Consider the following 27,309-nt stretch of genomic DNA (forward strand, 5'->3'; position numbering starts at 1 on the left):
TTATAAATTGCTATTATTCTGAAAGTATTTGCATAGATTTCCACATATTACTGTCTCGTTTGCTCATGAATTCCTGGAGCCTGTATTTTTTGTGTTAACTGAGAGTAATTCGTATGTGCCTGTGTAAATAAAGGTAGCATTGGCTCCTATGACCATTCTAGGAGAAAAAAAGAAAGATGTTGATGAACACACTGGTTAAAGGAAAACAAAAATCTTTCAGTTGTAGAGTACCCATGGATGATCCTCTTTTAAAGTTGAAATCTATTCAGCAACTGTGTAGGTTGTTCATTCTCTAAGAGGTCCAATGACTGAAATCTTTAATTTGGGAGCTTTCAAGGATTATTCACAATGGCAGTCCTCAAGCATGATGCTGTTTGGGAAATCTCCTTTCTCCAGTTAGAATTCTAGATTTTGTGATCACACTGCCTCAGAAGTAACCCTGGAAGCCAACTAGTCCAATGAGCACATGAATCAGTACTTTCTTTACAACACATATAATAAGTGGTTGTTAAATCTTTGCTTGGAGATTTCTGTTGAGAAAGAACTCACATCTGAATCAGCCTAACTGCTCTTTGGGTAGTTTTATTATTTTCAAGTTTTCCTGCACACCAAATTGAAATCTTAGTAACTACAACTAGCTCTATCCTACTAAAGCTCAGGAGAAAATGTTTCATCCCTATATTTACACCTTGTCTTACCCCCAAGACTTCTTTTTCCCAAGTTAAACATTTCTAGTTCCTTCAGAACTCTCATATTTTGAGGCCTTTCACCAATCTAAGTACTTTCTCTTGGATGCTCTACAGCTTATCAATCTCCTTTCTAAAACATCATACCCAGAACAGAACATAATACTCAAGGAGGGTATTTGATCAACAATGCCAATACAAGGTCTGTTAGGCTGATAAAAAATGATTTGGTGACATGTACTCAGAAAGTTTGCTCATATTGCAAGAAAATTGTTGAATATTTTTGGCAACACAAAACAGAAATTTTGTAGTTCATCTTCCCAATGAAAGGTGTTTTTGTTCATTGGACATCTTTTTCATTAGTATCTTTCTTTGTGCACTGACTATAAAGGTTGCCTTTTAAATAGCATTTAATAATATAAGCTATATGAATTTATTTCCTTACCTAGACAATTTAAAATGCTTATTTTTGATATAGAATATATACTGCAGTTCCAGTTTCCTTACTTTGCACAAGATAATGCACATTTGTTTGATGATTTCTATATGATCATGTAGAAGAATTCAGAGATAAAGAAACTGAGGGCTAAAGAAGTTAAATGATTAGCCTTGTTTAACTAGTACCAGAGTTATGATTTGTACCAAAGTGTTTTAACTTGATAATGTACTTTCTAGTATGTTAGATGTCACTAATATATAGAACATTTATTAATTTATCTCATTGATCAATTAATCATTAAAGCACTTACATTTAAAAGTACACCACTTCGATTTGGCAATGTTTACCTGGTTTTGGAAGCTTCTTACAATTTAAGTTTTTTTTTTTAATCGTCAATATTATTAATGATATCTTTAGTATCTAGAAAAAAAAGTAAGAATCCTTTTGCTGAATTAGAATCCTTGTTAATTTCAGTTCCTGCTGCCTTCTGCTACCATGGAAACAAACAGAAGTGAAAACAAGGGCAGGAAATGAAACATTAACTTTAAAGGTCTTCACCTGCTTTATCTTTAACTAAAATGACTTTTCTTTTCTTGAAACTAAAGCTAAGAATGAGAGCATTCACTGAGAACCTCAGAATTTTAGAACAGGGAAGAACCTTAAAGGAAGCATAGTTCAACCCTGTCCCCTTAGAGATGAGGAAACTGAAAGCCACAGAGGTTGACTTTTCAGTGGGCATTTTGCAAATTAAGGATGGAGCCATGACCATATCCCCAGGTTTCTTGACTCATGCTGGGGTAATTTTCATTATTCCTTGCTGCTTCCCCACTTGGAATTACCAGCTAGTTCTGATTCCCAGGTGAGATGACTAGTTTAAAAACATTTTTAAAATTACTGTTTCAGGACATCAACTCACAACTGTCTGGTTCCTTCAAATTATCTTGGAATATAATTGTTTCTGACAGAAATGAATAAAATTCCCCAATTGGACACTTTCATTTTTTTCAAAACAGCATCTTAGAATCCAAAAACTAGATAGTACCCTGAAATGAGCTAGTCTTACTCTAGGCAAAGCTGTATTTAAGTCATACTGTGGATATCAATTTTATCAGCCTTCTTCAGGAGAAAATGGAAGTGGCTAGCTGGTATAATGGTCAGAATGCTAGAGCTGACTTTAGGATAAACCTAAGTTCAAATCCTTCCTTTGATATTTACTAATTGTGTAACCTTGAGCAAGTCATTGTTTTGGTTTCTTCATTTATAAAGTGAGAGGATTTGCTTTGACGCACCCTTTCTAGACAAAAATCTAATATCCTTTAATCAGTAGCTTGTTACAGTGATTTCTCTTTTTCTCATGTGTAATCTAAACATCTCCTCCTTGAAATTAAGCACACTTATTGTTCTCTTCTAATAGTTTATTCTTCTGTATAAACTGGGAACATCCCTAGAACCAGTGTATGAGTTGCCTTTCCTAGTTCCAGAACTTTGCAGACATCTGTTTTTGAAAGCAGTTTGTGATTCATTGTTGAAGTGATGAAGTGTCCCATTACTGAATGCAGGAACTGAAGAGCTGATGACTTGGATATTTAAAAGGGAACAACCTCATATTCAGCCTTGCTCCATTTCTGGCTTCATTTCTAATACTTCAAGGATTATCTTGAGTTGTTTGCCAATAGCAAGTGGGAGAAGAGGTACTTTCCCCTCTTCCCTATATCTGACTCCATTCAGCCATGAGCAACTGATATCTACCTAGGCAAGCCTGAGCCAGAGTTTTATGTGCCTGTTTTGTGTTTATTCTTTTTTGGACTTAGGTAAATCAGTATCTCTCCCAAGATGGATATGTTCAGCATTAGAGTTGACCTTATAAGTTTGAGAGACCTAGAGATTCTTGGTCTCAAGTCAGGGTTGAATGGTGACAGGAGAGGAACTCCCAACAACTATTCCAGAAGTCATGGGGAGGATAGCTACTGACAAGAGGATTGGCTGAAGTATGTCTGTTTTATCAGTAGGTATGCTGTGAGCTGTTTAGACAGTGCAGGGCTATAGTTAAAAGTAAAATCCTAAATAGCATTCTTCAAACAGATTTATGTTATTACTAAACCTTACTTTATTTACTTTTTTTTTGTCAAATGTCTGCTTGTGAAGTTTGTTTAAATCTCCCTTTTTGTGCATAGGGAATAAATGCATGTCCCACGTCTTATTCATATAGTTTAGTTCCTTTTTAACTGTCCCATTTTGGGGGAACCCCAAATGGGAGCCTAAACTGAAGTTTTAAAAACCTTTTCTTTAAGGCACCAGGCTTGGTGTTTAACTTCCAAAAGAGTGTGGACAAGAAGAATTTAGCCTGACTCATTAGAGACCAGACTGACTTAGAGCTAAAGCCGGTCCAAATACAATACTTGGATCCAGAGCAGAGAGGGGAGGGTGCAGGGGTTTTCTCTAGATATATGGAGCTCATAGTGGAAGCTCATTTCCGTCCTCAAGTTTATAGACTCTATGTCTATGAACTCTATGTCTTGGTCACTTTTAACTACAGTATAGCTCATGAACTCTTATTTCATATTTTATATTCATAAATGAATATAGTCTAATATTTAATAATGACTAAATGTTACCCATTAGCCTATGCAATCTTCTTTGCCCCGAGTTTCAATTTTCTAACAAAAAAACAGAACTCCACAAAACAATTACTTTGATTATGTAACAAACATTCAGTTGTTTAATTGTGTAATAATTGAGAGTACAAACAAAATTATTCATATCTTAAATTAGCATTTCTGTTCTATTTTTTAAATTAATATTAAATGAAAGACAATATTAGTTGCAAAAGAGACCACCAAAAATAATTTGAAATATGTTTAAGATAAAATAGAGAACAATATTAAGGATGGATAGAAAATGCTTACCTTATGATGATATACCCCAATATATTAATTTTAAGTTTTATTAGCTGTCTGATTTTCTAAAATCTACCTTACTTCGCTGATGAACCTGTAGGAATATTTATTTGGGCTGTCAGTAGTGCATTTACGTGATGGAATGTAGACTGAAAAAGAACTCTTAAAAATAAAATATGAAATATGAAAATGAATCTGGTAAATATGTGTTTAAGTGATGAATATCTATGATTCATGTAGTTTAATTTTTATTTTTCAGAGTACCACAGAACATTTTAATGAGTTTAAGCCAACCTCTAACTATTTTAACTTCATTAAATATTCTTAAAATCACTTTATCTGAATCTGAATCATTCCATTTGTTTTCATAATGCATTAAAACAAGTATCAGTTGTTGTTCCCCCTCCCAAAGAAAAGGTAAATCAGTTAAAAATAGCAGCATTTTGATAAGATATTAAATTATCAATTTCAGGGCAGATGAGTGATTCTAATGCCTTATAGAACATGAAAACACTGGCTCTCTTTATTTCTAAATATATTACCTCTTAAACGTAAATTGTGTTCTCAATTTTAATATTGAGAAACTTGCTTTAATGGGTCCTTCAGTATCTGGGTCTTTCAGCAGTCTTTTGCCTTCATCTTACAGTCAGAGTCATTACAATCAAAGGTCTAGGACCTGAAGATAGTATAATCAAACCTGGCCTCACTTTCCAGATAACTATGTATTCCATGATATAAAATTATGATTATTACCAATAATGTCTTTAGCTCTTTAAATATGATTTAATATAAAAGAAAGAATTTTAATCATCTCCATTTAAACCATGAAATAACTAATTCAATATATTTCACCTAATAATTTCCCCAAAAGTTAATATGCTACATTTTCATTGCAACAAGATTATATATGATGTTAATTTATTTCAGCTTTAGTAAGTATAATTTGTTATAAACATTCAGGGACAATGGGAAATTAATATAAGAAATAGAATTATTTGTATCTCTTCTCTACCCTCCAAATACACATGAGAAAGCATAAAACTATAATAATTTTTTGGAGTGCCAATATGTGTGTGGTTGTTTTGAAATAATCTGAGGTTTCTGGTTGTCTGTCTTATCAATTAGTTTCATAATGTCTCTTCAGGCAATTCTATTAATTCTAGATGGATCACAGAATTAGCTTAATGCATTATATATCATTGAAAAATTAACTTGCTATTATCTGGAAAATGATCAATTTAGAGAATAATTTAAGTTTAAATGCTTCTCTTTTAGTATAATGAAAAGATAGGAAGACAGGTATTGTTGATTCTCTACAAATACACACACACATATCTAGCAGAGTATTAGCTGAGATGAAGGATTTATCTTTAAAACATAAAGGAAACTTGCAAAATGGTGGTTACATGGTCCATGAATGTTTGAAAGAAACTGAAGTTTTTATGAGTTAGCACACTAAATGCCATTTAGAAGTTATCTCTCATGCTAATTTAATGGTGATCTTATTAAAATTAAATTATGCTTTAGTTTTACTGCTTTTCGTTGTTGAATTTATCCCTTGTAATCCAAAATTTTATTCCTACATGCAAATGTATCTGTGTCTGATTCAATTGGACAGATATTTATTAGGTACCTAAATTTTGGTTAAATGTATTTTTTATTTCTTGATAAGTTCTCTGTTCACCAAAGTTGTGCTCTTATCGCTTATTATAGCCTGAGCATGAAGCAGGCTTTTTGAAGAGTGCCAGAGGAATGCATCCATGGGCAGGTCCTACCAAACTGAGAAGCGTTTGAGCAAAGGCCCAGTAAAGAACAATGTGTCTGTGGTCTCATCACAAGCTTAGTGTGGTGCAAAAGGATGATCATGAATGAATGATTGAAAAAGCATTTTGTTAAAGCATTTACTATATGTGAAGCACTTTGGTAAATGCTGGAGATTCAAATAATAACAGTAAGACAGTCCCTTTACTCAGGAAGCCCAAATTCTAATGGGGGAGATTAGGTTATGTGTGTGTGTGTGTGTGTGTGTGTGTGTGTGTATATATATATATATATATATATATATATATATATACACACACACACACATATATATGTATATGTATATATATGTATATGTATATATGTGTGTGTATATACATATTACATATAATGTATTTGTATGTTGAGTGAGTTGTGTAGATACATATATATTTATATAGAGATGTACTCTGTATTTATACATATTATATATAATGTATTTGTGTGTTGAGTGTGTGTACATACATATATTTGTATATAGACATATGTACTCTGTGTGTGTTTATACATATTATATATATTTGTATGTTGAGTGAGTGTGTGTACATACATATATTTATATATAGACATATGTACTCTGTGCACGTGTGTGTATGTGTGTGTGTGTGTTTAAAATATTGATTAGCTTTTGCTGAAATTTTTTTTCAGGTATAGACACTCCTATAAAACTGCCAGTTTGTAATCTGCATTGAAAGAGGGCTAGGGGAGGGAATACGCATTTCTGAAATACTTACTGTTTGCCAGGTATTTCGCTAAGTCTTTTATAAATATTATCTCATTTGATCCCTATAACAACCCTGTAAAGTAGGTGCTATTACTATCCTCATTTTACAGCTGAGGAACCTGAGGCAAATGGAAATTAAGTGACTTGCTCATGATCATCCAACTAGGAAATTTTTGAGGCTGGCTTTGAATTCAGGTCTTCCTGACTCCAGAACTAGTATTCTATCTACTGAGCTACCTAGCTTCCCAAAGGGAATAACCACAAAGATGAAATCACACATCCTTGAAATACTGAACTCCTGAGATGAATGTTAGATGAATTCTCTTTGAAGTACATCAAATATTTTAGAAATATTTATTCTTAATTATTAGATCAGATAGAAAAAAAAATTCTTAAATGGGTTCTCCTTCCCTTACTGGAAAAAATGTTTAACTTTTCTGTCTTTATGAGCCTTAGTCATGAATTTCACAATAAGACTTCATTCCAGTCTCTCTTTGAGAGGGTGACGAATGCAGCCTGATCAGATAGGGAAGGCCCTCTTATATCAGAGGAGGTAGCTTAAATGTAGTCATGCATGTCTGATGACTATTAATAGGATCAAAACTTGACTTTAAAGGGATTCTCTATTGTCATAAGGGAATCCCTAATGAGAGGACATAGGCTTGACCCTTGCTTTCTACAAATGTGCGCATAGTGCCATACTCCCCCAGTGTAGGTGCAGCTGTCAGTAGGTTAAGTCGTTGTCAGAGTACCTAGTTTATATCTAAGGAGAGGCCCATGGGCCAGCCAGAGACAAGGAAAATAACCCCTTAATGAGTTCAGATGCTGAGAATAACTTGTAAAACAATGGGAATCAGTTAAATGAAAGCTTTATTGGCAAATGAAGTAGAAGGGGAATGGGAAAAGGAGAAGGGAACCCAATTTACAACACACACACACACACACACACACACACACACACACACACATACACACCAACATAGAGTATAACTCTCATCCATGATTTCCTCCATTCAACAGGAAAGGCTCTTTCTAGCTTATTCCCTCCCTTTGAAGGGGAGAGTGTGTTCAAAGTGCCTTTCTGAGATTAGTGTCAAGAATACTCTGATTTTGTGTGATCCTCCCTGGAACTGGCTGGTTTGCATATCAGGGGTTAGGGCAAAATATTATGTGGGGGATTTTTCAGGGAGAAAAATAAGCTGGTGATAGAAAAGGTATTATTTGGAACAGATAGGTATTCTAAACTTTCAAAAATATCATTGTCAATATTTTTCCATGAGTATGTTCTATAAACTTATAGCTTTCCATATGGAGTGCTGGTGGTGGAGAGACTTAAGGATGGTCTTAAGATCATTAGGCTAAATCTTATAGCAATGGTTTCCATGAAGAGATTCTATACGTTTTAGCCTCCCTTATGGGGATTCTGTCATAGTGGTCTCAAGACCACCAGGCCTAATCTTATGACATCAATTGACCTTTGTCTTTAACCTTGTCTGACAGCCTCCAAGATGTGTGCATTTCCTAAAGTCTCCAGCTCCCTTTTTCTTACTGTCTGCAAAGCTGCCAAGTCCTTAAGATCTATGGGCTACTATTTCTGCATATTCTGCTTTCTCAGGGCAACCTGCCTGTTACCTTTACAGCGTCATTTTTCCAAGACAAAGAGAGAGGGACCTAGTGCTTGGCAGTGAAGAAAATATACCCTTATTTTCTTGCCCATTCTACAAATACATATATCCATGTGATTTATATATCATTCAACAGAGCATATAGTGAAATTAATTTATTGGGAGGTTATGTTTATATGCCTTGCAATTCCAAAGCTGACTTACATAGTGACTAGGAGTTGGGGGTATCTTTTTAATTTTTCTATGTATCATGGTATTCTTACTTGCTTAAGATAGCCACCCTCCCCTAAATATTCATTTATTGTTTCAGTTGTGCAAGGGGCTATGCTGGACGCTGTGTTTTTAAAAATTATTACTATTATATATAAATGGGTATTGCACCCATTTTGGCAGTAAGCATTCATTATAAATATTAAATATTAGTAAAGTATTGACCATTTATCAGTTAGCACAAGCAGGAGAAAAGCCCCAGAAGACCCATGATGTCTCTGAGAGAGACTGCCTGTGGTCTCTAGGAGAGTTCAGAAGACATATGAAACCTACACTGTTCTAAGAGGTAGATCTTGCACCAAAAGACATCATTCTGAGCCAAGGGAGCAGGTTTAGGAAGCCAAGACAGAGCCAAAGAGCCAAGAGAGGGGCACAGAACCAAGAAGGTTACCCTCACCTGGTCAAGGGTTTTATTGATTAAAGATAATCTGTTAGCATCATTCAATTCCATTGGTTGACATGACTTGAGGGTGGTCCAAATTAAAATGACCTCTATCAATGACTTAATGAGAGAGACCCTCAGGCAAAAGCAAGTCCAGTATCTAGGTGTGGTTTAATCCTATCAGATCAATTTAGCTAGACAAAATAATCAATCCCCATTTCTTTTGTTCCCTTGAGCTTGTCCCAAACAAGATTAGAACTTCCTCAAGAATTTGACTTTCTGGAGGGGGGGGCAGGGGAGGGGGGGTGAGGTACTGAAACTGATCTGGGTCCTCCCAAGAAATTAATTATTAATAATTATTTTCTCACAGAGCTAAAGGCACTAATTTTAAAGACCCACATCTTCATAAAATATAGCTGTTTCCCTGAAATACTAGGAATGTTAAGAAATTATTCTATTTCAAAGGATTTCTCCTTTGTATATTTATGAATCAAGAAACTAATGAATCAATAGACTAGGACACTTTTAACTATCATTGAAACAATGAGTAATCCAGGGCCAACCACTCAACTTCTCACTTCCTTTATTTCTCTGTTCCTCAAAGTAAAGTGCAAAGAAGGTTAGTTGCTTCATAGGCTTATTAAACTAGAGATGTGGAACACTTTATGTTTCTCAGGAGTGAGAGACTTTAGGACTTTAGATTCCAGAGAGAGAGAGAAGGGGAGGGACTTTTCAGCAGTTTGTGAAGTACTAAATTGGTTTCAATGAAATCTTATTTTACTGAAAATATTCTACTGTAAAGGATAATGAGAGGTAGTTGCTTATTTTCCATTTTTTGAGTCTTTATCTCCCTGTTTCACACAGGTTAGAACTGTAACAACCACTCAGAAGTTTAAACCTGCTCTGTTTTTCTAACTGGGGCTGATTCAGGCCTCCTTAGGCAACCTGGTGATCCTTAGCTCTTTTAGGCTTATCATACTGGTTCCAGTCTAAGTGCAGCTTCCTGGTTGACTTTGGCCCTACTATAGCTCAGAACTCCTAAACTCAAGGAATCCACCAGCCCCAGGCTCCCCAACAGAGAGGACAGGTCTCTACCACCACCTATCTCTCTTATTTTCACTTAGCATGCCTTATTACATTGCAAATTGTATATGGGGTACAATCTTAATCACTTAAAATCAAGCACAACATGCTTGGTACTGGTTAATTCTGGACTTACTAAAATCTCCATTTTAAAATTTAACATGTTATTTGTTTTTTGCACCTTTTGATTATGTAACTAGAGTCAAGTTTCCATTATGAGCATTTGAAAAGAAACCAAATATGTGTGTGATCAATGGAAACTGTTTGAATGTTATTTAGAGAAAGTAATACCGCTATAAAAAGAAAATGAAAAGCCAATGAGTGACCAGAAGTCAATCTTGACCATTTGACCAAATGTTTAAAAAAAGTGTTTTGAGAGCTATTTGAGAGCTTGGAGTGTGACATTGGTGCCGTGGAGAGGAATATGATTGCTTTGTAACTCCTAGAGAGAACCTAATGGCAAAAATCTCAGGAAGAAAAAGAACCTTTCCAAACAAATACACTTCCTGCTGGGAGAATCTGGGCCAGTTGATCTTCTCAGCAAAAATCTCTACCTAAATGGAGCCACAGTTAATTATGCCCTGTTGTCAAAAGACACGGAAAATACTTCACAGTTTGTCAGCCTGCCACAGTAGAAAAGTGACACGTTTTGACAAGTACCTATTTGTTGTTTTTAAAATTTGCATTAAGTATGACAAGTATACTTTAAGTTATTATACTGTAGTACTATTTAACCTGCTTTCCTTTTGCCCAGAAAGTTAATTCCAGTTCAGTTAAGCACACTTATTTTTGTATTACATACAGCAAGGAGCCTGGAGACCCAAACTGAAGATCAAGGGTAGAAACATTCTGTGATGAACAATGGGGACAATTGATACAGGACAGTGCAGTACGCAAAACAAAACTTGAGAAGGAATTCAGAGAAAAGAAAGCAAAAAAGAGATCAAAGAATACTCAATGACTAATACGTGATTATGAACCACAATAGTAAGGAATTACCATGAACACCTACTAATCTTGGTACTCTGGGCCAAACATGTAAGCTAAAAGTAGTTAGAATTTAATTTTCTGCCAAAAACTAACAAACAAGTGAGCAAGATGATTTTAAGAACATGAAGAATATTTTAATTATTTTTTTCTTTATATCCAGGGATAAATTAATCCCTAATAGGTACAAATTAGATATAGTGTATAATTTATATTCTCAATGATACATGGCAACAATATAAGAAAAGAAAAAAATTTTAATTTCTCAACACTGTTTGGAAGATATGACTGTAAAGATGTTCATGTTTGGAAAATCCTTTGACAGGTCCTAGCCATTTATTTATTTTTATTTTTATTTATTTATTTTTTTTCTGATAGACCTCAGTTCCCAAGCACATGGAGAACTGTCACTTTTTTTTATTGTCTACAGTTATTTTATTTTATTTATTTTTTTTTTTAGTTCTCAACTTTTGTTTATACATGCTTTACAATTTCAGATTTTTCTCCCTCCCACCCCTCCCTCCCCCCCTCCCCTAGACAGCAGGTAATCTGATATAGGTTATATCTATATATCTCTATACATATACATATATATATATATATATATATATATATATATACACACACACACATATATATACACATAATAATATTAATCCTATTTCTGCATTAATCCTGTTACAAGAGAAAGAATCAGAGCAGTGATGCAAAACCTCAAAATAGAAAGAAAAAAAAACCAACAGCACCCAAAACAAAAGAAATAATATGGTTCAATCAGTATCTATACTCCACAGTTCTTTCTTTCTTTTTTTTTTTCTTGGATTTGGAAATCCTCTTCTATCATGAGTTCCCTGGAACTCTTCTGTACCATTGCATTGGTGAGAAGAATGTAGTCCATCACAGTAGGTCAACACTCAATGTTGATGATACTGTGTACAATGTTCTTCTGGTTCTGCTCATCTCACTCATCATCAGCTCACGTAAGACCCTCCAGGTTTCTCTGAACTCTTCCTGCTCATCATTTCTTACAGCACAATAGTATTCCATTGTATTCATATACCACAACTTGTCCAGCCATTCCCCAATTGATGGGCACCCCCTCAACTTCCAATTCCTTGCTACCACGTAAAGAGCAGCTATAAATATTTTTGTACATGTGGGTCCCTTTCCCCCTTCCATGATTTCTTTGGGCAAAAGACCTAAAAGTGGGATTGCTGGGTCAAAGGGTATCCTAGCCATTTATTTTACAACAGATTTTTCTCAAAGTCTTAAAGAAATATTCTATGTAGAAGCTAGATTGCTATCAGTACTGAGTATGAAGAATTATTTGGGGAAGACATTTTATATGTTTATTTCCATAGACTATTGGGTACCAACAAGGGAAAGGGTACTCATTTCATGTAGACCTGAGTTTATCCTGGGGAATCCTGACCCCAAACTAGGGGAGAGGGATAGGTTCCAAATATTTGCATTTTGTCTCTGCCTGCTCTGGAGTAAAAATTTGAGAATATTTCTGAAACAAAGCTTAGGCATGGTTCAAGTCTAGGGTCACTTCAAAATGTTGATAATAGTGTGCATTCAAGAAAAAAAAAACATTCCATCCAAGATATGGAATAGTAATTTATGCCACCACAAAACTACATCATACAAAGAAGAATCAATAAACAAATGTAGGAAATATTTAAAATATCATAAATAGTCTATTATACTAATTAATGATTTTCCAATCTCCTCTCCCACCAAACACACACAGAAGTAAACTTTGTGGGACACCACAAACAGATAATTTGCATTTGCTTTTGTCCTGTTTTAACACCTTCATCTTTTGGGTAAAGTCTATGGGTTGTAGTATCATTGGTATGATCTAAGGAAATTTTGTCTTTTTGCCCCCTTCCATCTCATGCATTCTATCATAGCTCCCTCCTCCAATCACATCTCATTCCTCCAAAAGTTCATCACTTTGTGGCCAAACATCTGGTCATATGTCCCTATTTAAATAACTTGGTTCTCAGAGAGCAGAAATATGGCCTGTTGCAAGGCCAATGCTAAAGTCCTTTCATAGAAAAGAGTTTAGTAAAAGCTGCCAGATCTTGTTCTCCCATTAATCTGGGATCCCCTTCATACCCAGGAGCTGCTGTAGGAGGGCCTTTATGGAAGAAATATTTTATGTGATGTTCCTTGCCCATTGATTATTTATCATAGATAGCAGTTAATCCCTAATTCATTTGCATGTAATTTGGAATGTTTCCATATTTATTTAAAGTGTGTCTCCTTACTCTTCTTAGAAATCTTTTCAAACATAATAATGAATTCCATTTTCCAAGGGCAATATCAGGAAACGAAAAAGAATATATAGGCATGCTTGATTCCAATGTCATATAAAACTCCTGAAGTGGGGAATAAATTAAGTCAATTCTATTACTAGCACCTTCTTTTAATAAATTAAGTAAAAATACCAAAGGAACAGAAGACAACCACATGGAATGGGAATGAGAGGCCAAATTACCTATCCTGTTCATTCCCAGGGCTTGTTTGAGCAATAAACTTATAAAAGTGTCTTTTGTCTTCTAGCTCTCTGAAGGTCAGCAGGAGAACAAAGAAATAAACAAAAATCCATTCATTCACTCATGCATTCATTCCAAAGCAATAGAACTCCTTGCCTGATAACTCTTTCTAACCTGAGGTCATACAGTACAGCAGAAAGAATATCTACCCTAGGAGGTACTCATCCATCCTGAAGACATAACATATGCTAAAGTCATATCATCACTAAAATACATCTATCCTGATTTGCTGCCTTTGGACTGTTTGATCCTTGGATAGTGGAGACAGTTGAGCCAAACCAACTTGCAAGAGCGCTCTCATCAGGAAACCCAGGGAAAGGTTTGAATAGATCACTGACGGGCAGCAAAGCAGAGTGGAAGTCTCAGTGATAATTTTAGCAGTAATGACCCAATGCCAGATTTATAGGAAAAAGAAGCACAGCATTCAAGAGACAGCATCTTTCTTAAAATGGATGTTCTTGGAGGAACCAGCCAATAAGAAGAAGAAACCTCAGCAGTATAGGCGATTTCCAATGTGAGAAATCCAAGGATAAAGTAAATTTCAAGAGTGTAGAGTTTTTGAAGAGAAAGCCCACAGAGTCAGGAGAACTGCCTGGAGTGTTCAGTGAGTATAATTCAGATAATTAAAAGAAGAAAAAAAGTTAGTTCTATAGTGCTTGAGATTTACAAACTATTTTGTGTAAGCACTTTTGCCATTCAATGGTTACAACATCCTTGTAAGATGGACAACACTAGGGAAATCTTCATTTGACTAATGAAGAAACTGAGGTTTAATGAAGAGCTGAGGTGAAATGACTTGCCTAGAATCTCACAGGCATTAAATGTTTGTGTTGTGATTTAGATTAATAGTTCCTGAATTGAATTCTAGTATATTGTAGTACATGGAGTGATTTGATGGGGGAGATTCTAGAGCAGTGATGTCTCAAACAGAAATGTATCCATGTGTACTTCATTTACTTAGCAAATTACAAATTAACATTATCTGTCTTGTATTTTCATTTATTTTGGTAATCATTCCTTAATTACCTTTTAATCTAGTTAGGATCATACTCAGGAATTTTGTGGGAAAATTTTACACCTCCATTCTACTGCAGTTCCATTGGTGTCATCTGGACTCATGAGATTGTGGAGAATACAGGAGATTGTGATTCATAGTCTCCCAAATTGGTATTGATAATATAGATACCCCAGAACTAAACAAAACAATATTGCTTTAGAAATATAGCAACCATGAACCAGACACATTAAAACTTCAAATCAATAATCTAGTAATGTAGAGTTTTATACTTCAATACCAGTATTTCCAAGTCAGAGAGATGGGAAAAATTCCTCAATTCAGTTTGGTCTCATTAATTTTGGACTTGTAACATTTTGGAACTGAACAGAAGTGATTTCCTAGCTAGATTTTTTTTTAAATCAGTGTAGAGAGGGGAGAAATGGAAAATGAAGTTTGCTATACGATAAGTTTTTGAGGCAAATTTTGACTTGATGTCAGAAAACAAAAATAATACTTCCTAACAATAAGAAGTCCAAAATAACATTTGGCAAATTCAAGAGGTAGTGAGTTCTCTCTCCTTGAAAAGCCTTCAAACAAAGATTAGATAACCTTAGTTATAGTAAGGAATTCCTTTTGAAAATGGGTTGATCCAAATGACTGTTGGAAGCCTTTCCCTTTCTCAAATTATGTGAACCTATTATTCTGTATCTCTGAGCTCCAAAATAACCTGGAGTGATTTGGAAAGACAGCATTAGCAAAAATAATCATATAGATTGTTAATTATGCTACCTAGCTTCTCACAGGCCTTCAGTCCATAAATAAATTGGTCCATGCTCTTTGGGGCATATGTTGAACTAAACTGAGAGCCTAGTGTTATTTTCTTCACTCTTCCTTTGGCTGCAGGATCAGGGAAAAGCATTGTGACAAATTCTTTCCTGGAGAGTGAGGACCATTCCTAGCTTGACTATCTAGCTTTTCTGGCTCATGGAGGGAAAAGAAAGAATAGAGAAAAGGGGTTCCAAGTGGTTTATTTAAGGACCTGTTAATTTGCAGGAAGTAAGGTTGCTGGAATCATTTCAGCGGTAAAACTGCATATTCCTGAGCTCTACTAATACAGTTCTTAATCCCCTGCTTATACAACTTTCTTTTTGACAAAAAATAAAATATGATTTGGTTTTTGCTTCCTTTCACAAAACTTCACAATAAACTTTCCTCTGTTGGTTAGTACTATATTATTTCCTTTTGGTATGTGTGGGGAGGTGGTAGAGAGAAGAAAAAGAAAAGAAACATTTCTTGCGGTGGCTTCATTTTGAACAAAATATGTGCAACTACCATGTCAACAAAGATAGATTCCAAAGGTCTCCCAGCATCTTTTTAATAAACATCCATCAGCTATTTTTACTTTGCACCTAGTTCAGTGCTGCCAACATGAAGAATAGACAGAGCAGAAATGTTACTATTTCAGGAGGGTTTTGACACATCAAAGACCTAGACTTCTGTACTTACTGTATCAGCTTCAAAAGTGATCCTTGCTTTTTAAAAATTTCCCCAAGTAATACTCCGTGAAAGTCTTTCAAAATGAACTGGTCCTGCCATAACTATGCTCTTTTTATGTCCAACACCTGCAGTTTCCAAACACTAAAAACAGCACTTCTCCTAGAAGAATCCTCTACTTCACAAGAGACCCCATTTCTTGTTATCTTAGGGTCATGGTATCCAACAATTGAGCTCAAACTCCTTTTCTCCACCTTGCTCATATGCAGAATCTCACTGTTCCTGAATCAAGGAGCTTAGAAGTGAACTGTTTCCTTTGAAATGAATGAATACCTTTGTTTTATCCTAAGACCCTTCTGAAAAATAAATTCCATTTTCAAGGAGTACATTTAAGTCTTGGCATTTCCTCAATGCTCTGCATATATAGGCACATAATGCATATTGAATTTAATTAACAACATATCATAAGTTTTATGCTATAAATTTTCTTCAATATTTCAAGCAGCATCCATTTGAATGACTGTTGTCTGGGACCAATCAGCTGAAATTACTCTGCTCTGCTGGGAGACATAAGACAAAAAGGAAGTCCCATAAATATTTAAAGGAAAACCTTTGTTGATCCAGAGGAAAGAGATTGGATATGGAGTCGAGAGGTCTCAATTCAAATCAAATACAAATTGTTTAATCTCTCAGTTTAAACTTATACATCATGAAAATGGGGATAATAACACCAGAGTAGTTAGGATCAAATGAGTTAATATGTAGAAAGTGGTTACAAAATTTAAAGTGCTAAATGGATATCATTGTTATTATTAGATGTTCTACAAGAAGTCTTGTGGTTTCAAACTATAATGACTACGGTTCTAACCTGTTGATAAGTCACTCTGTATTTAGCTTGGATATTCATGTAATTTCAAAGTTAGAAGAAATGTTAGTGGTTCAACACAGACTTGAAAAACAATTTCCTAAGCATGCATGTTTATAAGAATACTATGGGCCTGCTAGGTGGCACAGTGGATAAAGTACCAGCCCCCAAATCCAGACTCAAACACTTGACACTTACTACCTGTGTGATCCTGGGCATGTCACTTAACCGTCATTGCCCCACCCCCCCAAAAAAAATATTAGTAGCACTTTTTGTTAAAGTAAAGAACTAGAAATTTAATAAGTCATTTGCCTGCCAAAATAGCTCAAAATCAAAGGGGTACAGTCAGGATCACACAAGAACATACAGCTAGATCTAAAAACTGAAAGATGTTGGAATACAATATTTCAGTTGGCAAAAGATACAAATTAACAGCTGATAACTTATTCTACAAAGCTGATTAGAAACTTATAGGGAAAAAAAAAAGAAAAAAAGGGGGGCAACTAGGTGGCGCAGTGGATAAAGCACCGGCCCTGGATTCAGGAGCACCTGAGTTCAAATCCAGCCTCAGATGCTTGACACTTACTAGCTGTGTGACCCTGGGCAAATCACTTAACCCCCATTGCCCCACAAAGAAAAAAAAAAAAGAGAAGCTTATAGGGCATGGGGAATGAATCTTTAATGGAATACAGGGCTTTCAAGCATTTTATGCTTAAAAGACTAGAGAGTATTAGGAACGTTTGACTATACTAGCGCATATTAAATACTTTAAATGTAATAAGAAAGTACCATACCTGTATAACTGGAAGAACCTGCATGTTGACTTAGTGATAATATATAATGGGGAAAAAGGAAAAGTGTCCCTTCAGGATCTTAATGTCTTCATAGGTCATATTTGGAGTTAAAAAAAGAAAAAAGGAAAAAAGAAAAACAGTTCTGAGGTTTTTGTTTGTTTTTTTGTTTTTTGTTTTTTTGCAATAGGATCTTGGCTTTCCTTATTTCTTTTAATTCCTTGTTAAAACCCCACCTTTCTTTAGTGATATTCCTCTTGTTTTTATTTCCAATTTATCATATGTGTGTGGTATGTGTTTGCATATATACACACACATATATGTGTCTGTGTGTGTATATTTACACACACACACACACACACACATATATATATATATATATACAAGCCCAAATTTGCATAAGTGTGTTTGCATGTTGTTTCATTGGACATTGAGTTCCTTGAGAGCAGGAACTGTTTCTTACATTTTTTTTTCCCTTCAGCATATAGCACTGTGCCCGGCACATAATAGGCACTTGATAACTTCTTGTTGTCTTGCCTTTTCAATCAATTATTTGATTGTAAACATGTATAATGCTATAGAACATAATAGTTCTTTAATATAAAGAGAAAACCTGTTCTTTGCTTTATTAGGTTATTTTTTAAAAGTAATAGACTTCTAGGGGCAGCTAGGTGGCACAGTGGATAAAGCACTGGCCCTGGATTCAGGAGGACCTGAGTTCAAATCCAGTCTCAGACACTTGACACTTAGCTGTGTGACCGTGGGCAAGTCACTTAACCCTCATTGCCCCACCAAAAAAAAAAAAAAAGTAATAGACTACTGGGGCCAAATTTGCAGAGTGAAGAAGGATCCCTTTGGAGCTCTCCCAAATTACCACTCCAACCCCTCCAAACCAACATAAAACTGAATCTGAATCATTCCAGGAGCAGGGAATCAGACTATCAGCTTATCAGCCCAGCAGGAAAGGTCTACATTACCTGGTTGGGAGGGAAGTGAGGCCCAAGAGCAGCAGCAGCAGCAGCAGTTTCTGGGCTCACAGCAGGGAGACTGAATCAGACTCTGAGCCTAGGGAAAATCACCAGAGAGGCTCTGCCCTCTTGAAAACCAGCCCCTCTCTGGGAAGCATATTAGGGATGCTCACCAGCCACCACACAACTAGCACAGGCCATCAAGGCGGCCTTGACCCTACTGCTGACCTGTAGTTCAGCTCTGCCAAAGACTGGTCAACAGTAAGTTCTTGTCCCTGGGACTTCTCAGCAGAGGGACTGTTACCAGGGCAAACCAGCAGCAGAAGGATCCAACTCTCCAGAAGATCTTCAAACAAAATTACCTTTCCAGGGTCTGTTAGCAGAGTGAATCGTTACCATAGGAACCCAGCATCAGAACCCCCACACTTGGGCATATTGGCAACAAAATTACTTCTCCAGGACCTGCTATCAAAAAGGCCCTGCTTACAGAACAACCCAGCAGAAGGGTACCATCCCTTGGTCAGATCAACAAGATCATTCCTCTAGGTCCAGAAACCAGGAAGACTTTGTTAATTTTTGCAACATAGCACCAGGACACCACCCCTGAAGAAGACCAGCCTACACCAAGTAGAGGCCAAAAGGGAGGACTAATTCCCCAGTACAGTCAAACGGGAAGTTTACTCTATAGAGAAAGCAAAAAGTTAAGCCCTGAAGCCCAGTGAAAGTCAACATTAAGACCTAGAGTCTCAGCATAAAAACTTGGGACAGTGAAGGAATAGAAACCAACTCTCTCCTAAAAAATCAAGGCACAAAAATGGGCAAAACCAAAACAAAACAAAAGTTTGACTATTGACAGTTACTATGGTGATAGAGAAAATCAAGGCACAAACATAGAGGAGGGCAATAGTAATAAAATGGATATAAGTGAAGTGTCAAAGAAATATGCAAATTGGTCTCAGGCCCAAGAGGAATTCCTAGAAGAGCTTAAAAAGGACTTTGCAAAACAAAAGAGAAAAATAAAAAAAATGGGGGAAAGAAATGAAAGTAATGCAAGAGAACCATGAAAAAGAAATACAAAAATTTACTAAAGAAAATAATTCCCTAAAAGCAGATTTAGCCAAATGGTAAAGGAAGTACAGAAAGTCACTGAAGAAAATAATTCTTTAAAAACTGGAATTGAACAAATGAAAACTAATGACTCTATGAGACACCAAGATACAATAAAACAAAATCAAACAATGTAAAAAAGAAGAAGAAAATGTGAAATTTTTCATTGGAAAAAGAACTTACCGAGAAAATAGATCAAGGAGAGATAATATAAGACATATTGGACAACCCAAAAGTCATGCTTAAAAAAAAATCCTGGACAATATCATTCAAGAAATTATCAAAGAAAACTGCCCTTATATATTAGAACAAAAGGGCAAAATAGAAATTGAAAGAATCCACCAATAACTGCCTGAAATAGATCCCAAAATGAAAACTCCCCAGAATACCGTAGACAAATTTCAAAGCTAACAGATGAAGGAAAACATATTGCAAGCAGCCAGAAAGAAACAATTGAAATACCATGTAACTACATTCAGTATTGCACAGGATTTGCTACCTTCCATATGAAAGAATCACAGGGCTTGGAATATAATATACTGGAAGGCAAAGGAGTTAGGTTTACAACCAAGAATCACCTACCCAGCAAAATTGAATATATTCTTTCAAGGGGAAAATGAGCACTTAATTAAATAGAGGACTTTGAAGAATTTATAATTAAAAGGCCAGAGTTGAATAAAAAAATAAAATTGACTTCCAAATACAAGACTCAAGAGAAACATAAAAAGTTAAAAAAGAAAGAAAAAGAAAAACCGTAAAAAATTCAATAAGGTTAAACTGTTTATATTTCTATACAATAAGATAATATTTATAAGTCTTAACTTTATCATAATAGCAATTAGGAATATATTTAGAGAGAGGATTTGGTCATAAGGTGATATATAAAGTGACTGTAATATTTGTAAGTCTTAAAACTTTATTATAAGAATAATTAGCAATATATATATAGAGACAGACGGTGTAGTTTTGCAATGTAGTTTTGCAAATGGTGACATTTATAGGATGACAGCTGAAAAAATTAAATAAAGGTGTAAGAAAGAAATTGCATGGAAAAAAAGGAGGGGGGAATTGAATGTGGTGAATTGCCCCCCCACATACACACAGAAAAAAAAAAGAGGTATGAAAGAACTATCATAATAGAGGGGAAGATGGCGGTGGTGTAAAATTAAACCTTACTTTCATCTAAGCTGGTTCAAAGAGGGAATGACAAACACACTCATTTGGATATAGAAATCTCTCTGACTCTATAAGGAAGTTTAAAAAGGGATGGGGATAATAAAGGGGGCAGGGGAGACTGATACAATAGAGGGGGTATTGGTGAAGGCAGTAATCACAAAATATTTGTGAGGGTAAAAGGGTGGAGGTTAAGAGTGTGTGGGGGGGATAAACAGGTGAACAATATCACATAGAGAAATAAACAGTCATCATAAATAAATATGTGAATGTGATTAATTCACCCATTAAATTGAAGCAGATAGCAGAATTAAATCTATGATATACTGTTTACATAAACACATTTGAAACAGAGAGATACTCACAGGGTACATGTAAGGGACTGGAACAGTATCTATTATGTTTCAGCTGAAGCAGAGAAAGCAGGGGTAGCAAGCAGACGAAGCAAAAGCAAATATAGATCTAGTTAAAAGAGACAAAGAAGGAAACTATATCTTCCTGAAAGGTACCCTGGATGAACATGGTGGGGGAAAGTCAGTGAATTCTTGAACTCATGACACGATTAGTCCAAAATATATCCAAATAATGCCATAGGACAATGCCTGGAGCAGCAAAACCCACAGAAGAATGTGCTGAAATCATCTTCTAACCAAGAACGGCTTGTAAGGTTGGGAAGGAGGGAGCTGCTGTGCTGATACAGTAGTGGAGCCCAACCCCACAGTCACCCTGACACAGATCCAGCCCCAGGAAGGCCTCACCAGAGAAGCAGACCCCGAGAGCCTCTGAATCAGCTGAAGCACCAGTGTTGTCTGGAACTAAGCTCACAGTCTGGTAAGAAAGCTGAGCCCTTGGCAGGGGGGAGACTACAGGGGTCTATGCTGATGCTGAGGCGGAAATTGGGTTTTTCACCCCTGCTGGGAACCAGGAGGTAGGCTTGAATAGCAGTTTCCCAGGTGGGGCAAGGTCACAGGCTCATTGGAGCTGATAACCACAACACACAAAGCTAGTTTATTAGCAAGCTGGTCTGGGGCCATCTACAGACCAGGGAACAGGCCAGGCAAGTGAAGAACCTGATCCTCCTTAAATCATACCACCTGGGACTTCTGAAGCTTGGGATACTGCAGCATGGAAATAAGGCCCCACTTTAAGGAGCAAAAAGGCAAGTAAAAGAAAGGCAAGATGAGCAGACGAAGAAAAGTGAGGACCATAGAAAGTTACTTCAGTGACAAGTAAGATCAACATGCACCCTCAGAGGAAGATGTCAACAGCAGGGCCTCTATATCTAAAGCTTCCAAGAAATTTACCCTAGACAATGAAGTCATATCAATATTTAACATATATGCACCAAATTGTATAGCATCTAAATTTTTGAGAGAGAAGTTGAATTAGTTACTGGAGGAAATAGATAATAAAACTATCCTAGTGGGGGACCTTAACCTCCCCATCTCAGAACTTGATAAATCTAATAAAAAATAAACAAGAAAGAAGTTAAGGAATTGAATACAATTATTGAAAAAGTTGGAGTGATAGATCTATGGAGAAAATTGAATGGGAATAGAAAAGAATATAACTTCTTATCAGTACGTGGGACCTGCACAAAAATTTATCATATATTAGGGCATAAAAACCTTACAACCAGATACAGAAAAGCAGAAAAATTAAACGCATCTTTTTTTTATCATAATGCAATAAAATATTCAACAATGGACAATTGAAAAATATTAAAAATCAATTGGAACTTATATAATCTGATACTAAAAAACATGTGGGTCAAAGAACAAATCATAGAAAAAACTGATGACTTCATTAAAGAAAATGACAATGATGAGACAACATATCAAAATTCATGGGATGCAACCAAAGTGGTACTTAGTAGAACATTTAAATCCCTAACTGCATACATCAATAAAATAGAGAAAAAGATGAATGAATTGGGCATAAAACTAAAAAAAAATAGAAGATGAACAAATTAAAAATCCCCAACTAAACGGAAAATTGGAAATCCTGAAAATCAAAGGAGGGTTAAATAAAATTGAAAGGAAGGAAACCATTGAATTAATAAATAAAACTAGAAGCTGGTTTTATAAAAAAATAAATAAAACCATGGTTAATTTTATCAAAAAAGGAAAAAAATCAAATTACTGGTGTCAAAAATGAAAGGGATGAAGAGGAAATTAAGATAATTCTTAAGAACTATTTATCCATTCTTCCAATTATATTTGACAATCTAAATGAAATGGATGAATATCTACAAAAATATAAATTGCCCATATTAACCCAAGAAGAAATAAAATATTTAAATAACCCAATTTTAGAAAAAGAAATTGAACAAAGCATCAAAGAATGTCCTAAGAAAATTTCCCAGGACCAGATGGATTCACAAGTGAAACATTTAAAGAACAATTAATCCCAATGCTATATAAATCATTTGAGAAAATAAGTTAAGGAGCCCTAGCAAATTCCTTTTATGAGACAAATATGGTTCTGATCCCCAAACCAGAAAGAGCCAAAACAGAGAAAGAAAATTATAGACCAATCTCACTAATGAACATTGATCCAAAATTTTTAAATAAAATACTTGCAGAAATATTACAGCAATACATCAAAAAGATCTTGCACTATGACCAGGCCAGATTTATACCAGTAGTGTAGGACTGATTCACTATTTGGAAAACTATCAGCATAATTGACCATATCAATAACAAAACCAACAGAAACCATATGATTATCTCAATAGACAGAAAAGGCCTTTGACAAAATACAGCACACATTCTTATTAAAAACACTAGACAGCATAGGAATAAAGGGAGCTTACCTTAAAATGATAAGTACCATTTATCTAAAACCATCAACAAGCACTATCTGTAATGGGGATAAGCTAGAAGCCTTCCCAATATAATCAGGGATGAAGCAAGAATGCCCATTATCACATCTATTATTTAATATTGTCTTAGAAATGCTAGCTATAGCAATAAGAGCAGAAAAAGAAATTAAAGGAATTAGAATAGGTAATGAGGAAAGAAAACTATCACTCTTTGCATATGAAATGATGTTATACTTAGAAAATCCTCGAGAATAGACTTTAAAGCTACTTGAAATTATTAACAACTTTAGCAGTGTTGCTGGATACAAAATAAATCCATATAAATCATCAGAATTTCTATATGTTACCAACATTTTCCAGCAACAGCAGATAGAAAGAGAAATTCCATTTAAAATGTGACCAAGTTCCAATCATGTTCAATTTATTGGCAAGGCAAACAATTACCAATACAGTGGTTCTTTCAGTTCATCAGTAAGCAAAAAGACCCAAAGTCAGGGCTTACTAGTCTTCATCAAGTTTCGGGAAGTACAAGAGAACAAAGAACAGGATTATCACAGAAGGAAAACAATATGATTGCTTACAAAGTCTGAAGTCCCATAGATTACAGAAAACAATATTACTGGATGGAAATTTGGAATGCCAGCAACAACCCCTTGTTCCATTTTTCGCTATCTAAAGATGGTGTACACTTGCATGGCTTGTGTCACAGTGATAACAGACCAGACTTTCTTGAAGTATAACTAGGATTGCAGTGATAATGGACCACATTTACTGGCATCCACCTTCATACTTCAAAGAGAAAAGATTTCTTCTAATTGTAAAAGCATAACTAGTAGTAAAGAGACAACAGGGTGTTGTTGTTTTTTTTGCAAGTAACATAATTTGTAGGGAAACAACTTTAAAGAATTCGGAGAGGAAAACTGAACTTCTGAATTCATGAACTTATGAATGTAGAGGCAAAGAAATATGACTCATGCCATGAATAAGATTAATATAGAATGAAATCATCTGATAAGATTACTAAGAAAAAGAGAATAAGGACTTGGACAGAACCTTGGGGAATATACAGTTAGGGGACATGATGTTAATGAACAGCCAGCAAAGGGGACTAAAAAGGAGCAATCATGTAGGCAGAAGGTAAGAGTAATGTCATGTACACTGCTTGGATTTGACTTCACCACCATCGTACCCCCGAGACAGGTCCCTTCTCCCTTCAATTTTTCAGCTTCCTTTTGTGTATTTTCTTAGTGCATTAGATTGTAAGCTCCTTGAGGGCAGGGGCTGTCTTTCTTTTTCTTAGTGCTATCTCCTGCTCTTACCAGCACCTGGCATATAGCAAGTACTTAATAAATGTTTATCATATTTTTCAAAAAATTAAAAATAACTTTGGTAAATATAAAATACTTGGGAGTCTACCTTCCAAGACAAACCTAGGAAATATATGACCTTTTCATACAAATAAAGACAGATCTAAACAATTGGAAAATTTTAATTGTCATGGGTAGGCTGAGTCAATATAATGAAAATTATAATCCTACCTAAATTAATTAATATATTTAGTGCTCTACTAATCAAACTATAAATAGATGTTATATATCTAGAAAAAATAATAACAAAGTTAATCTATAAAAACAAAAGTTCAAGGATATCATGGGAATCAATAAAAAATACAAAAGAAGGTGAGATAGCAATACCAGATCTCAAACTATATTATAAAACTAATTATCAAAACAATTTGGTACTGGAGAGGTGGATTAGTGGAAAAGAGTAGGTACAAATTACACTATAGTAAATAACTATAGTAATTTAGTATATGATAAACCTAAAGATTCAAGCTTTTGGAAGAAAAACTCATTATTTGACAAAATATTCTGGGAAAGCTGGAAAACAATATGGCAGAAACTATGTATAGCCAAACATCTGACAGTGTATACTAAAATAAGGTCAAAATGGATTTTGTGATTTACACATAAAGGATGATACCATAAGGGAAATTAAGAGAGTATGGAATTGTTTGTCTGTCAGATTTATGGGCACAGGAAGAATATTGGAACAAAGAAGATATAGAGAGTTAAATAAAATATAACATATATCATTTTGATTATATAAAATGAAAAAAAGGTTTTCTACAAACAAAACTAATTATAACCAAAATGACAAGGGAAGCAAAAAACTGGAAATAATTTTTGAAACATATCTCTGATAAAGGCCTCTTTTCTTAATAATACAGAGAAATGAGTCAAATTTATAAAAATACAAATCATTCCCCAATTGATATATTGTCAGAAGATATGAACAGGCAGATTTCAGACAAAGAAATCATAGCTATCGATCGATCGATCGATCGATCGATCTATCTATCTATCTATCTATCTATCTATCTATCTATCTATCTATGTGAAAAATTCTCTGGATCACTATTATTCAGAGAAATGCAAACTAAACAAATTTGAGGTATAACTTCACATCTATGAGAGTGGCAAATATAACAAAAATTGAACATATTGAATGTTGGAGGGGATTGTGAAAAGATTAAACAATTCTGGAGAGTAATTTGGAAGTAGGGCCAAAGGACTATAGAACTGTGCATACACTTTGATCCAGCAATACCACTGCTAGGTTTATATCCCAATGACATCCCCCAAAAGAGAAAAAGACCTATTTGTACAAAAATACTTATAGCAATTGTTTTTGTGGTGACTAAGAATTGGAAATCAAAGGAATGCCCATCAATTGGGAAATAAAAAAATGACAAGCAGGATGATTTCAGAATGGCCTAGAAAGAGTTTTATGAACTGATGTATAGTGAAGTGAGCAGAACCAGGAGAACATTGTGCAAAAGACAGCAATATTGTTTGATGAAGAACTGTGAATGATTTAACTATTCTCAAGAGTACAATGATCCAAGATAAACCCAAAGGACTATTGATGAAATATACTATCTGCCTCCAAAGAAAAAATTTATGTCAATGGAACACAGACTGAAGCATGCAATTTTTCACTTTTTTCTTTTTTTTCTTTTATTCAAGTTTTTTGTACAAAATGACTAATATGGTAATGTTTTATATAATCATAAAAATAAAAGTAATAGTAACACTAAAATATAAAGTAGATTTTTTTCATTAAATGAAATTGACAAGCTTTTGCATGAGTAAAATCACCACAAGTATGATTATAAGGAAAGCTCTGGGTCAAGGAAATATTTGCATTAAATATCTCTGATATCATGATATATAGAAGAGAATTAACATGTATGTAAAACGTGAGTTGTTCCCCAATGGATAAGTAGTCAAACTTTATGAATAATCTATTCCCAAAAGAAATGTAAGCAATTAAGCACAATATAAATAGTATTCCTATTATTGACAATAATTTCAAATCAAAACAAGCTTGAAATTTGACTTCATAGCCATCAAATTGTCAAAAATGAAAATATATGGGAGTGAATCGAACAGGTAGAATGACAGTGGAACTGTGAATTGGCTGAATCATTCTGGAAAACAGTCATGAATTATGCTTAGAAAATGACTAGAATATCCATATCTTTGACTCAGAGCCACTATTTCTAGACAAGGAAGTTCAATGTAGAAAGAAAGCAAAAACATATATTAAAACGTTAATACCAACATTTTC

At 34.9% G+C, this 27,309-nt stretch overlaps 1 pseudogene; it reads right to left on the reverse strand.

Annotated features, from left to right (window-relative positions):
- Positions 1–63: 63 nt before the first annotated feature.
- The window catches only part of LOC122747394, a 65,355-nt pseudogene continuing 38,109 nt past the window's right edge, over positions 64–27,309 (reverse strand).

This window comes from Dromiciops gliroides, chromosome 3 (assembly GCF_019393635.1).
Source record: "Dromiciops gliroides isolate mDroGli1 chromosome 3, mDroGli1.pri, whole genome shotgun sequence".
Classification (NCBI taxonomy): Eukaryota; Metazoa; Chordata; class Mammalia; order Microbiotheria; family Microbiotheriidae; genus Dromiciops; species Dromiciops gliroides.